Here is a 14,690-nt window from a genome sequence, read left to right on the forward strand (position 1 = left end):
TGATTCAAGTGGGTTATGAACTCCCATTTTTACCCCGTATATAGATTGCAGAATCACATCAGTTAAACATCCATTGATTTACATATTGCCATACTAGTGTCTGTTGTATTCTGCTGCCTTTCCTATCCTCTACTATCCCCCTCCCCTCCCCCCCTCCCCTCTTCTCTCTCTACCCCCTCTACTGTAATTCATTTCTCCCCCTTGTATTTTTTTCCCTTTCCCCTCACTTCCTCTTGTATGTAATTTTGTATAACCCTGGGGGTCTCCTTCCATTTCCATGCAATTTCCCTTCTCTCTCCCTTTCCCTCCCTCCTCTCGTCCCTGTTTAATGTTAATCTTCTTCTCCTGCTCTTCATCCCTACTCTGTTCTTAGTTACTCTCCTTATATCAAAGAAGACATTTGGCATTTGTTTTTTAGGGATTGGCTAGCTTCACTTAGCATAATCTGCTCTAATGCCATCCATTTCCCTGCTAGTACTTTCTTTTTCTTTTTCCTTTTTTTTTTTTCTTTTTTAGGACTGCAGAGGAGTATTCAAAAGGATGCAGAAAAGACACTCAGGATAAGTGCTATGTGAGGAAGTGAGGAAGTGCTATGCCTTTCCTCACAAACAGCCGTCCTCTCAGGGCTCCTCACCTCATAACACCCCTCACCCCTGCCAAGGATCTATTTTAGCTCCTTATTTACACAGCAAGTGTAACTCAGGCAGGAACTGTGACCACATTCCTAGGTGATGCCATCAAGTGGCTCTTCAGAGGGGTGCGAGGGACTGAGCACTGTGCTCCTCCTCTGTGTGTGCAGCTGCCACTGAGGACAGAGCCCCTCGTCCAAAGTACTGACAAGGGACTCTTTCTCCTCTCCCTTGAGGGAAATGAGTTCAAGTGAGACTGCAAGTGGACAGATGGGAGGACTCCAAACCCACAAGATGTTTGTCCTCCTGGCATTTCCAGACTCTCCTTTCTCTGGAGCATGAAAACAACACAGGGTACAATCCCCTCTCTCATCCATGGACACTGGCATCCATCAAATTCCCTCTTGTGGTAGCCTCCTCTGGAAAAAAAAATGTGTGGTGAAATGATGGGCACAAAGTCTAAATAATGTCATTTTCAGCTGTCCCATTCTCTGTTGACAGAGTACAAAAGTCAGAGAAAATTCATAAAGGCAAATCTAAGTGGGTGAGCTTCCTCCTCAGAGTTTTCATGTGCCAGTAGGAGGCAGAGATTGCTAATTGGCTGCCCCCTTTTCTTTAATAACAGATTTCTAGCTTTATCCACATATTCACCTAAATGACTGTAGCTTCTGACTTCCCTTGTGAGTAGGTGTGGCCAGGTGAACGGGCCAATGAGATGGTTGATATTAGGTACCCACTTGATTATATTAAGAGTTCCCAAGGTAGTTGATATAAAGCATTATTTCTGGATGTCTGTGAAGGTATTTCCAGGGGGGTCGACATTTGATTTTATGGCCTGATTAAGGAAGATCCATCCTCATCCAATGTGGGTGGGCACCATCTGCTTGGCTGAGGGCCTAGAGAGGACAGAAAGGAAAAGAAAAGGTGAATTTGCTCACTCTCTCTTTTGTCGGTGGAATACCTTTCTTCTCTTGACCTTGGAGTCCAGCTTCCCTGGCCTTTGAACTGTTGGACTTACCAGTAATCCCTCAGGTTCTTGGACCTAAGGCCTTGAGCTAAGAGTTATACCATTGACTCCCCTGTTTCTGAGGTGTTTGGACAAAGACTGAGCCACACTGCTGACTCCCAACCTCTAGCCAGCATATCATGGTACTTCTTAGCCTCCATAATCATTTGAGTCAATTCCCACAGTAAATCCCCTTATCTGTAGGTAAATCTATCTACAGATCTATCTCATCTATACCCATCTCCATCCATATATACCTGTTTATTTGCCCATCTATCCATTGTCTCATGTCTATATCCTATGTGTGGTTCTTTGCAGAATACTGACCTATAGAGGAGCTGAGGTATTAGGTGGTATCAACTAGAAGCCTTTCTAAAAGGCATTGACTCCTATGTGCATGCTAGACCACTTCAGCTTTCTTCCTTTTAACTTACAAGTGGAAAATAATGACTGGAGCTACAGCATCTGTCTTGATGATGTTTAGGCTGGAAGCCACATACTAGGTGGATAAAACAGAAAGAACACAGAGGAGTCTGGGACCCTGAAGACAATCAAACCAGTCCTTTCTTTGGGTCTTTGCATAAAAGTGAAAAACGTACATATCTATCTTGTTTGAGCCATATGTTTTTAAAAATGCATTGTTTTCTATTCAATATATCATTTCCTTTTTGAGAATACACAATTGCCTGTGGGTGATCAACTAGTAATCTATTGGACCATGGAGTCCATCTGTTGACAACCAGCTTAATCATTTTACTTTGTCTGGGGGAGTTAGCATTGCTATTTTGTAGGTAATGACTGCTCTGCTGGTTCTAGATAACCTGGAGATAACTCAATGGTTGTTCCTCACTGTGATCTGTCATGACATGATCCAGCCTTGACCAGAAAAGGGGTACTTCTCAGAAAAGTGCCCAGAAACATCAGTTCCCCTTCTGCCTCTCATTTTCTATAGGTCTTACTTCATTTCCTCAATTGCCAAAAGCCAGTCATCCAATATCATGTATGCATCTCAATATTGTAGGCCAAAATAATAAATAAAGCAACAATTATAAATTAAAAAGCCACATCAATATATTTGACCATGGTGATAGAAAATCTCACTCATAATGACTATTTTGCCTATGTTCTTAGTGATTTAGACCAGGGGCCAGCAAATTTCATTTGTAAATAGCCAGAAAATCAGTATTTTTGGCTTTGCAGGCCATGAAGCCCCTATCGCAACCATCATTGGAGCATGAGAGAAGCTATGGATAATATGTAAAGAAATGAGTTTTTATTTAAAAAACAGGTGATGGGACTGGATATGGTCTGCATACCAGGTAGTATGCCAATCCCTAATCTAAAGGAAAGATTCTGAAGCAAGGGACTGAATACTCTGGGTGCCTTGTGATAAGTGCAAAATGACACCAAATGAGAAGACAAAAGTCATGTGGCCATTTCTGAAGCAGTGGTGATATGAAGAGCTGTCTGTGTGGAGCCCAGAAGGCTGTGCTATACTGCAAAGTGCTGTGACTACAGGAGGCCCTGATTTCAGCAGCATTGGGCTTGCTCTGTGTGGGGAATGGAAACTTCTCAGAGGCAGACAAAGTGGAGACTTTTTTTTTTCTGAAAATAAGAAGAGCTTTTGCAAATAAGAAGTATGACCATGCACTGTTAATCTGTTCTCTCTGCATGTGTTTAAGGGATCTCAGGCACAGAGAGTATGTAATATGTTGGTAAGCAGGTTTGCTGTATATCATACTGTGCTAGAAATCTCACCCTGGCTGGAAATACAATGAAAACTGAGAATTCCTGTTGTTCATCCCTGCAAGTCAAGGCAAGAATGAACACAATTGAACTGCAGGGAAGGTCCTTACAGCTAAACAGCTCTGAAAGCTAGTCCTGAATGGAAAGCAGGATACAAAGTAGGAAAGAGTGTGAGGAGGGTGTTCTCTGAGGCATTAATGCCATAGGTAAAGGCAAGACTCCTGGTACATGCCTTTGCTTCTTTGCAGGAAAGATAAAAAATGGAGTGGAGTCTGTGTGGGGACAAGGCAGTCCTTGTAGACTGCAACAACAGCATGGAGTTTGGGAGGCAGATGATCATGCTATACTGGAAACCTCAGAGAGGTTTCTGAGCCAGGCAGCAACTTCTGATGTGAATCTTTTTGCTCTATTCCTTGGTGCACTAAACCGGACATATTTACTGGAGAAAAGAGCTGGAAGTTGAATTTGATCGGGTTCTGGGTTGGCAGTCAGCCTGGGTTGGGAGGATCACTGGGTGGGCCAAGAAGTTGACAGTTCTTCACATCAATATTCTTTACACTTGGTTTAACACTTAATGGGGGAAGGGAGAAACTGATTTTTCTGGAAAAAAACAACTTTTTAAGTTCAAAATGAAGAATTTATTAAATTAACTGCACTAAACACAAACTAAACTTACTGAAAATTATCACGATTTTAGGATAAGTACATAGGTATATTCATAAATTTGTGCTTAAAATATATCAAAGTTTCCATTTTTAAACCCTTGGAGGTCAGTGATTTTGCAGATTCAGAAGCTATAACACACTCACATTGAAGAAAATCATGAAGGGTGATACAAAAAGAGAGGGAAACTAGGAAACTCCAATGTGAGAGGGATTGGACTTGAAGTGATCATTGTGACCAGGAGTTGAGTATTCCCAGAGGAGACTGATACTGAGAAATTAACAAGGAGAGAAGGATAAAACTTGTGGCCCTATGTTTTAGTCAATTTTTTTTTTATTAATGGACCTGACCAGCACAACTATAGAGGTTTATTTGAGGGCTCATGGTTTCAGAGGTCTTAGTCCATAGAAGTTTGCTCCATTCCTCAGGGCTCTAGGTAAGGCAGAACATCATGGCGGAAGAGTGTGGCAGAAGGAACTAGCCCACATGATGACCAGGAAGCAGAGAGAGAGAGAGAGAGAGAGAGAGACTCCATGCTCCAGATACAAAATATATACCCTATAGCCACGGTCTCAGTGGACCACTTCCTCTGGCCACACCCACCTGCCTTGGGTTTCCACTCAGTCACATCAGGGATTGATACACTGATTAGGTTAAGGCTATAACCCAATCATTTCTCCTCTAAACCTTCTGGCATTGTCTCACATGTGAGATTTTGGGGGACACCACATCTAAACCATAATACCCCATAAACATACTAGATAGGGACTCCCTTCAGCTGTCTATAAAGAAGCAGTGGCTTCATCAATTCAGGCTTCTAGAGAGACCCTGCCATGACCGCAGTGGCCAATTTCCCTCAGTCTTTCTCTACCACTATCCTGAACTCATGGCCACTGGTCTCAAGATAATATTTGCACTCCAGGTAATGGTATCTACATACCAGGCATGAAGGAAAAAAAGAAGGGCAGTGTAGGGTTGCCAAATTTACAAAAATACAACACATCTCATTAATTTGATTTTCAGAAAAGCAATGAATAATGTTCTGGTAGAATTCCTATGTTTGGCAACCCTCACAGAGGACAGAAAGCAAAGACCTGAAAAGACACAAACCCGAGTCCAGCCGTTCACCAGGTTTTCTGGCAGCCCTACCCAGGAGCTTCTGCTCATAGACTATGTGGGCAGACCAGGGTCACATGCCCATCCCTGGCTGCTAAGGGAGTCTGGGGAAGTGAATGTTCTTAACCAGACTCGTTGATAACCTGACTGGGAATGAAGAAAGGGAAAACAGACATTGGATAAGCAGCCATCAGGGTCTGTAGAGGAGATAAACTGAATTCTGAGGCAAAAGGAAGCAGGGATTTCCTAACAAGATCTACATTTATTGAGCACATACTACTCTGCAGTCACTGCTCTGAGTACTGTGCAGATCATCAAAATATGCTTGAAAAGTAGGCCACTGAAATGCTACGCAGAGGATTACAACTTCCTGCAGAGATGATGTATTATTATCCTCCCTTTTATGGATGAAGAAACTGAGGCACAGGTGAATTCAACCCCTGGACTAATGTCCCCCAGCTGTATGTGACAGAACCAGAATCTGAACCTCCATTGTATGGAACATGGTGACAAACTCATGCATGAGACATGGGATGTCAAGCAGAAGAGAATGCTGGGAGCTGATGGATTGGCAGATTGTGGATTAGCAGCTTCTCTGGTAATCCAGCATGGCAAACTGCAGAGTCTGGAATATATACTTTTCTGGAAGAAGGTGAAACATGTCCTGTTTTTTCTGAAACTGATGATGTTCCCAGGCTGTGAGAATTTCCATGCCAATACCTGGAGGGTCCTGGGCAGACCAGGATGTGTAGGTCATCCCACTCTGGGATAGAAGACTAACCTTCTTTTTAAGAGCCTCCAACTTGGTCCTAAAATCTAAAGGGAAGATGGGAGCAGAGAATGGGGAGAAAAGACTCCAGCCAAATAAGTACCCTTATGGACTAATTAAAAATGTCTCGATATATCTAGTGAGAGAGGCCAGCCAAAAAGCAAAGGGCTTATTTCCATCTCTACCTGGACTCCAAACTACTTTGGGACCTTAGGCAATTTGCCTTATCATCCTGGTCCTTACTCACTTCATCAGCAAAACAAGGAAGGCAGATTTCCCAAATCCTTTTTAATTCTCCAGTTCCAGAACAAGATGGTCTTCACTATCCACGGACACAGGAGCCCTCTATGACTGTGAGAATCTATGCCAATAAATAGGTAATTCTCATACACCCTAATTCCTTTAGGTTTGGATACAAGTTTATTGTGAGAATAAGAAATAAAAAAATAAATTGTAACATTTTTATTAAAGTCTGATGATCTATTCAGAGTCACAGCAAAGTTTTAGTGGATATGAATGAATGATTTTGGAAAAGCAAAGTTACAATGTTTCCCCCAACTTTCTGTTGACACCTTTCTGAACTTTACCAGAATAAAATGATCCCTTTCTTGGAGTTCTAGCTAATGGTCTGTATCAAATGTTTCAGGCTTAATTCACATAAAGAATTTATATTGCATGTCTAACTTTGTTATTTTCAAGGATATCTGTATATATTGGGCCTCCACTATATGTATTGGAGTAAGAGCTGAATGTCAGAATTGAATGTCAGTTTTCTGTCTTAAAGAATTTATCTGAAGGAACTAAGGTTCATACATATTGCAAAGAATATAGAATATAGAAAATATACAAAAATGCCAAAAAATGGTATTTAATTAAGAGCAAAAATGTATACTGTATGAGGACCGAACACACATTCTGCATTTTCTTGTTTTCATGTATTCTGCCCCTTTGTTCCTACCAACATATCCGAGGCATAGCATCATTTTTGGCACAGAAGCTCCAATTTCATTGCTTCTCAAATCCAGAAGTGGTACAAAATATTTCTGTCAAATTGGGTCCTGATTTTTAGTACTGAAATATGGACTTGATTAAGAATAGAAGCGATCAGTATTGGCGAAAGTTATAGGAGTGTCTTCGAGGAAGAAGTAGGACTGAGATTTAGAGAGTGTTAGACCTGGACAAGACTTCAGAAATCATGTAGCCCAACCCTTCTCCGTACCGGCCAGGAAGATGAATTGATGTACCCAGGCATAATTCTTCTGCAAAACAGAGGCAAGGACGGAAGGCATGGTGTCTGACTCTCGGTGCAGGGTTGCCGCTGTGTGCAGAGTTGTCATTCCTACCATGTTCTGCCTTCATTCATCAGGATACAGTAACTTGTGCCCACAACCCTCCTAGTGGGATAAGTGATAGGAACATACTCTTGTCTGCTCTCATATGTAATGACAATATCTAACCATATATATGGAGGGACAAAATGAGATGCACTTGGAGGAACAGGAAGTAGGAATGAGCTGTGTGGCAATGTGAAGGAGGTAGTTCCTCCAAGTTCATGTGTTGGAAATCAAGCCCCAAAGATCTAAAGACACAGCATGAACCACAGTGAGGAGTAGCTCCTCTCCATAGGGATAAGATAGCCCTGTAGCATTAGGTGATGTGGAAAGAAACTACATAACTTAAGGGGAGATGCAGCAAGGTTTGGTGAAAATCTTGGGCTTTTTCATGTGGCTGGGCAGTGCCAACCTGAACTGTATTACACAAAGGTCCTAGAAAGGGAATGCAAGCCCTGTGCTATGTTTTGAATGTGTTCCTCCAAGTTCATGTGTTGGAAACTCAAGCCCCAATGAAATAATGTTAAGAGGTGGGACCTTTGAAGAGGTGATTAGTTTATTACAGCTCTGCCCTTATGAACTTGTTAATGTTATTATTGCGAGACTGCATTAGTTATCCAGGGAGCAGACTTGTTACTGCAAGAAGAGGTATGCAGGAGGGAAGTTTGGCCTTCTTTTGCTTTCTCACACTCTCTTGCCCTTCTGCCCTTTGCTTTTCACTGTAGAGTGACACAGCAAGAAGGCCCTGTCCAAATTCAGCTCATTACCCAGTCTACAGTATTCTGTTACAGCAACAAAACACAGACCAAGACACCGAGCAAGGAGAAAACTGACCTTCACCAGGGCCTGGGGAAAGAATGGTGCAGATTCTTGGATTTGAGAATAAAAGACAAAAATAAAAAGTTTGAGACCTGAGTACCAGAGCCTGTATTCAGTTTCTACCACTTATTCACAGAATCCCTGATGGATCTTTCTAATTCAGGGTTTCCCCAGAATTAAGGATGCCTGAGAGCCACTTCTGGCCCCCCTTTAATACACCAGTTCTGAATTCTCTTCCATAGTCCTGTGGTGAGGCTCAGAAGTTTACAATAACGAACCCCCAGGTCGTTCTCATGCAGGTGCTTAGAGAAACGCTGACTTACCTGCCCTGAACCTCCCAAGGTCCTCATCTGTACAATACAGTGATAATGCGACAGTGCTCTATACCTGGATTGGATTGAATTATGTCCCTCCAAAAGATACATTCATGTACTAATCCCTGTGGATGTAACCTTGTTTGAAATCAGAGTTATTGCAGACGTAATAAAGTTAATATGAGGTCATACTGGATTCCAATAGGCCTAATCCAATGGTTGGTGTTCTTATAAGGAGAGAAGGAATACAGAGAGAGAGAGCAGCCATATTAAGAAGGAGGTAGAGGTTGGAGTGAAACATGACTACAAGCCAGTGGTCACCGAGAATTGTCTTCAAGGACCGATGCTAAAAGAGGAAAGAAAAATTCTCCTCAGAAGATGTCAGAGAAAATACGGTCTTGCTGACACCCTGATTTCAGATTCAGTCCTCTAAAACTGAGAGAATAAATTTATGTTGTTTTAAGCTGCCTAGTTTATGGAACTTTGTTCTGTCAGCCCTAGAAATGAAAATGTCTTTCAGGGTTGTTGAAAGAATCACTGGAGTTGTTATAATAGTAAATTGGTACACCATGGTTAATATTTAAAGGGAAGACAGTAGAGGCATTTAATTATTTGTCACATTATAACCACTTTTACACGGATATTTCTCATGCATCTGAGATAAAGATTAACTTAGGAGTTGTGCTGTCTGTTTTCTGTTGCTGTAACAAAATACCCAAGGCTGGGTGATTTTTAAGGAATAGGGTTTTATTTATTCACATTTTCAGAGTCTGGGATGTCTAGCTGCATGGTGTTGGCAGCTATTTGGTATCAGATGAGGTTTCTTGCTGTATCATACATGGTAGAGAGTATCCCATGGTGAGACAGAGCAAGAATGCTAGCTCAGTTCTCTCATTCTTTTCTTATAAAGCCACTAATGGCATCACAGGGGGCCCCATCCTCATGACCTAATCTACCCCTAATTACTTCCCAAAGGTATCACATCTCCAAATATCATTAATGCAGGATTTTTGGAGATCAAGTTTCCAATGCATGAATTCCAGCGGACACACCCAGAACATAGCAGGAATTTTGTAATACATCTTAAGGGTGGCTAGGGGAGAATGACAATCGTTACAAAAGAAACGTTGAAACAAGCATGTGAGGATCCAAGTTCCAGTCTCAGCTCTTCCATGAACCTGCTATTGTTCATGTGGTCATGTCAGGAACATTTTTCTCTCTCAGTTTTCTTCTGGAGATGAAAAAATTCCAGAGCTTTTGGAAGATCAGGTGAAGATATGATACATTTTACTAGACTCTAAAATGCTGCACGAGTGTAGGAATTACTGTTATTATCATTGCTGTCATTGTTGTTTTCAGTAGGGTCATATCTGGAAATGAAGGAGTAACTCTTGAAATATTGCTTGATCCAGACTTTGAAACTCTTGGCTCTTTTGTATGAGGAGAATACAGCACAGACTAAGACACCAAATTCAAAACTGATTATTATGGGGTATTGTGGGTGACAGGAAAGAGAAGAAGAGAAGGATTTTTTTCTTTGGTTACAGAGCACTTGTACTCTTGAGGGGAGGGGTGTTGAAGATAGACTGGTGTCTGTCTCTAAGGTTGCTCTGAGGGCATTGGTGGGTCATAGAACATACTAGAAGCAGTAATGGCAGGGCAGATGTCACACCCCACCTCTGTGAGATGTTAGGAACCATACGCCATATGTAGCACCAAGGGGCAATATCAAGGACTCTGCCTTTGGAGCAGAGTGGCTTAGGCTTGATATGTCCAGGGTACACAATTATTTAGTAGGTGACCACAGGTCATGTGTCTACATGCTGGCCCAAGAGCACTCAACCAAGCAAAGGGTGCCAGATCAGGACAGAAGACAATGTAGCTGGCCAAAACCATGATGGCGTATAGACTTGTCCAGGGACAGTCATGATTCTGAGGTATGTGTTCTAGGAAAGGTTCAGATTCAGGGCCCATTGTGAAGTGAGGATCAGTGAGAGAGCCAGACAGTGACATGTGTAGTTCAACAATTCTCTTTCTGTTTGCCATGGGCTAAATTGTGCCCTCTTCCCCAATTGATATGTTGAAATATTGATACCAGAGACCTTCATATGTGACTGTATTTGGAGATAGGATCTTTAAAGAAGTGGTTAATGTAAAATGAGGTCATACCAGTGGACCCTAACCCAATCTAACTGGTGTCTTTCTAAGAGGAAACTAGGTCAGAGGGAGAGACACCACACACATGTGCACACAGAGGACATGCTATGGAAAGACACTGATGTGGGCGGCCATCTTTAAGCCAAGGAGGAAGTCCATAGGACCCAAACCTGCAGATGCTTTGATCTCAGACATGCTTTTCTGGCTCTCATGCTAATCAAACTGAAAAGGGACATGTTTTCTTTGATTCTCATCTTAGACTGTTATAAAGGAATGCAATTTGGAGATATGAGATTGGAAATATGATCCCAGAATGCAGAAGTAAAGAAGCAGGGAAGAGTGGAATGGGAGAAAGAAAAATAACAGAAGGTGCATCCCTAATAGCTCACTGCTGTTCCCAGATAAGGGCCACATTTTAGGGAGTCCTCGAAGGATTCATGGAGAATAAATCTCAGTATGGTCCCATCCAGAGGTAAGAGGCTGGTGGTTAATTGCCAAACCCCATCCTCCTGCAGTTGGGATGTTTCTAGCATGTTATTTTTCCTTCTGGTCCAGACCTTCAATCTCTGGTTTTCTCTGGCTTCTGACGAATTCCAGCAGTAACCAAGCAGGGGGAGGCAATGCCGTGCTCATGACGTTGAAGCTAGTGATGTTCATTGTAGAGCCTTCTGGAGCTCTGCTGAAATCAGCTAGGCTAAAGGCACGGGGTACACAGCATTCTAGGCAGAGGAAACGGCCAGTACAAAGGCCAGGAGGCAGAGAAAGCCTGAGACTTTCAAATAACACAGGAAGGCAAATGTGCCTGGGTATAATAAGGAAGGAAGACAATAGTAGGAGTTTTGGTCAAGAAAGGCAACAAAGGCTTGTTCGAGAAGACCTGATTAGACCACTGAGAGGACTCTTGGCCTTGACTCTGCAGGAGAAATGGGGCCATTGCAGAATTTGACAGAGTGTAACATGGACTGATTTACGTTCTAAAAGGCTGATTGGCTGCTATGCTAAGAATGGACTCAGGCTGGGGGAATTTGAGAAGTGGGGAGAGCTATTCTGGAGGCTGATTCACTTAATCCTGATGGGAGATGATAATAGCTTACACTGGGGGAGAAGCAGGGGTGGGGCAAGAAGCAGTACACATTCTGTGTAATTCTCTCAATGATCTGGGAAGATGAGTTGCTGTTGAACCTGCTGAGAGTTTAAAATCTCTCATCATTTACAGACAACTTGGTCTCTTACAGATTAAGGAACCTGTATAAATTTCAGTCCCATAAGTGGTAACTGGTTTCGATCTAGGCTTTGTAGCCCTTCCCGTACTAATCTCAGAAAAGCTATTTACTCTTTGCCTCTGAAATGGTTAGTTTCTAGGCTGGACATAATTACTGACAAGTGAGAGAGCAATGGTAAGAGTGAATGAAAAAAATAAAGGTCCACATGGTTTTTCTAACAGAGAGCCCATTTTTCTCAGCACATTCCAAGATGCTGAACAAACTAGATGCAAGACTTCAGAAACTATAGAACAGCAAATTATTGAGTTGGGAAGCAATAATTAGAAAGGAAATGAAGAAAATGGACGTTGGGGGCCTTAATGTGAAATATGACATTGATAAATCAAAGGAAGCCTTGAATTAGAGATGTGGATATTTCAACTGATTATCCAAGATAACTCATATCCTCCATTAACCTCGTCCGTCTTGTTTTGCCTTTGTGAGGACAAAGAATATCTTTGCAAATTGCCAGGCCACAGGATTGTGTCTCCCAAATGTTTATTCAACAAGGGTGGGGAGGAAGGGGAGGAAGCAGTTGAAAAATAATTTGCTTGTTAAGCAGCCCAGAGGAATGTTCTTTCCACTGAGTCTGGTGCATTTATGGGAAAGATAATAAGAGACACTCATGACAGATTTGACAGCAAGGCAAAAGTAAACAGTAAGCCCAGGCTAGCAAAAGTTAGAACCACATACCTTTGCTTTAGATGCTTATCCTCATTGCTGGGTATAAACAAAATAGCACATGACTGTGCATAGACGAGATGTTGCTCAGCTGCCCTCTCCTTCCAGATGATTCCAAAGCCAGTGGTGTTTATTTAGAGGACTTTGTTTTTCTGAGAAAGATGCCACTAGGGACATAATGCATGTTGGGACATCAGTATAACCATGTGTGTCAAGATTGTTTTGATTCACACGAAGATGTGATGAGACTCAAAAGGAGAGACCACAGAAGTGGGAGTGGAAGGATCTGATAGGATTATTCCTTTTCAGCCACCCCACCCATCCTGGCAGGAGACAGTCCCTCGACAGAAGATGTAACACCCGGTCTAAGCCAAATGTCCTAGTAGTCTGGAAAGTCTGACCATATGACTGGAGTTTGACTAGCAGCCATGAATCATCTCACAGAACACTGTGAGCAGACTGAGGAGGTTGAGAGTGTTTTGTATGGAAGTGTTTCTTGGGCATTTTATAAGTACGTTGGTACTTGCTTTATGGCAGGTGACCCTGTGCAAGTTTCCAGAGAATCCCCTCTGGCCTTTCTCCAAACCTGATACTCTCCCCTGTTCTCCTATCAGCTGTTGCTTTTATGAGCAGAGCTGACCAGTGCCAGGGCTCACAGGAAGTTGGTCTGGTTTTCCTAGTGAGCCAGCAACAATTCACATCTTTGTTTCTGCAGCTCAGGGTGTGTGATAAGCATGAAGGCCTGAGATTTTCCGGGACTAACATTAGTCCCACCAGAATATCTGCCTGTCGGGTGCTGAGACACTTCTCACTTATCCTCAAAATTAACTCCCACTTTCCTTCAACCACTCTCCTTGGCATCCTGTACATGTTCTACACTTTTAATCTTTGAATAACTAGTCATGTAATACCACCTTTCTAAATTGCCCTTTAACTTTCCTCCCTATTATTTAAAATCCCACATATATGGGTCTCACCTGAAGAACCATTCTACCTGTTTTATATATGCTGACAATTATGGAATCTATCATCTGCCTCATTCTAACATCAGCTGAAACTCATGTATTTTCTTAGACCCTATTAGTTTTTTCCAATATATTTTCTCTTATCTTCCTTCCTACATGTGTTCTGCCATTTCCAGCCTAAGCCTCAAATATGCTCATCATTTATTATTATTATTATTATTATTATTATTATTATTATTATTATTATTATTATTATTTTGTTATTTGCATTGTTTTCATTGGAAGCAATGGGGAAATAAAACAAAAATAATCACACACAATATGGTTTAATTTCCTCTCAGTTAACTTAAAGAAATCAACCCTACCAAATAAGAAGCAGGTGTGGTACCTTGCTATGGGCAGCCGTGACCACCTGTTGGCATATTTGCCCAAAGCAAGGGGAGCCCTGCAGCAAGAAGACACTGGGTACTGTTCCAGGGTGACTGGCTTCCCCCATTATGCTGCTTGGTGCACCTGCCAAACCCACACTTCTCAAATTGGTCTCCCCAGACCAGCAGCATCAGACTCATCTGAGAAGTTGTTCAAAGTGAAAATTCTCAGGTCACTCCTAAAATTCACTGAATTAAAGTCTCTGGGGAGAGGTCAGTAATCTGCATTTTATTGACCCCTCCAGGAGATTCTGAGGCACACTCAAATCTGAGTATTAACCAACTTGTTAAATGCCAATGGAGAAACTATTAGAGAAATTTCCCCTCAGATTTTTCAGCCTAGTTTGAACTTAATACACCCAGCATACAGTTTAACTTTTTCTTGTGTCTTTTCTTCCTTCTCTTTCCTTATTTTTATCTTTCTTCTAAATTGAAAAATAAAACTGTACCTATGTATCCCGTACTACATGATGTTTGAAGCACACATACATTGTGGAATGGCTAAATTTAACTAGTGCATTACCTTACACAGTTTTTATTTTTATGGCGAGAACTCTTGACATCTAGCCTCTTTGCATTCTTTTAAGAATATGGTGTAGTCCATGGAATATTACTCAGCATTAAAAGAGAATAAAATCATGGCATTTGCAGGTAAATGCAATGGATTTGGAGAATATAATGCTAAGTGAAGTTATCCAATTTCCTGACAAAACAAATGCCGAAGTTAAGTTTTCTTTGATATAAGGAGGCTGATTCATAATAAGAATGAGGATGGGGGACCATGGGAGGAATAGATGAACTTTA

The 14,690-nt window shown here is 41.8% G+C and overlaps 1 long non-coding RNA gene across 1 annotated transcript; it reads right to left on the reverse strand.

Annotated features, from left to right (window-relative positions):
- Positions 1-408: 408 nt before the first annotated feature.
- On the reverse strand, positions 409-12,714 carry LOC125611493. Its single transcript, XR_007341648.1, has 3 exons — positions 12,506-12,714; positions 1,367-1,525; positions 409-1,048 (listed from the first exon to the last, which is right to left on the reverse strand). It is a non-coding gene; the product is annotated as an uncharacterized LOC125611493 (long non-coding RNA).
- Positions 12,715-14,690: the final 1,976 nt, after the last annotated feature.

The sequence above is a fragment of the Marmota marmota genome, unplaced genomic scaffold (assembly GCF_001458135.2).
Source record: "Marmota marmota marmota unplaced genomic scaffold, marMar, whole genome shotgun sequence".
Lineage (NCBI taxonomy): Eukaryota > Metazoa > Chordata > Mammalia > Rodentia > Sciuridae > Marmota > Marmota marmota.